Below are 736 nucleotides of genomic sequence, written 5' to 3' on the forward strand. Positions count from 1 at the left end.
GGGCCGGGGCTCGGGAGCTGCCCCGCACCGGCCCAACTGCAACTACTTAGGGTGTGCTCCTGCTTCAAACTCCGAAACGTGTCATGTGCAACATCAGAAAGGAGCACTGGTGAACTCCCCGCCTCTAATGGGAAACACTTGAGAGTTCTACCAAATCTGTCACTTTTTAAATGAAAACATGAAAAGGAGCTGAGATAAAACAAAACAACAGGGAAAAAAAAAAAAGTTGGAATCATGCACTTTGATTCCGATACTGAAAAATTTTCCTCAAGGAATGGAAAAACTGATTGGGAAAAAAAAAAAAAAAAAAAAAAAAAGACAAACCAAAATCTTCTGGTGCTTGCAGCAACCGGAGCAGACATTGTTCCCTATAATCCCCTCGGTCCCTTCTCGCTTCGGGAAGGGAAAACAAAAAAAAACCAACCCAAACCCTTCTGTGATGGCTCTTAGAGATTTTGGGACCTTAAGATGTTTAAACAAGTGGTTCTTATTTCTGTTCCAAGGCAACTGGTGACTGTCCCAGACAACACTGGCTGCTCTGGACTGAACGGAACGGTGGTTTATCAAAAAAGGCGGAACCAAGAGGCGTCCAAAGCGAACTCGTTGATTTTGGGGAAAGAGAAGGTCAAGAGGACTGCTCCCTGGGACTGGAGCTACAACAGGCCGGGCAGGAGGCTGCTCTACAGGAGATATCATCAGGGATGTGTATTTTAAAAAGCGTTACTGCTAACTTTTT

General features: G+C 45.0%; 1 long non-coding RNA gene across 1 annotated transcript in view; it reads right to left on the reverse strand.

The window, feature by feature from the left end:
• LOC108445346 overlaps positions 1 to 736 on the reverse strand; it is a 24,868-nt gene that overhangs the window by 8,203 nt on the left and 15,929 nt on the right. The gene's annotated exons all lie outside the window — the stretch shown is intronic.

Source organism: Corvus brachyrhynchos, unplaced genomic scaffold, assembly GCF_000691975.1.
Source record: "Corvus brachyrhynchos isolate BGI_N302 unplaced genomic scaffold, ASM69197v1 scaffold223, whole genome shotgun sequence".
In the NCBI taxonomy this organism is placed as follows: Eukaryota; Metazoa; Chordata; class Aves; order Passeriformes; family Corvidae; genus Corvus; species Corvus brachyrhynchos.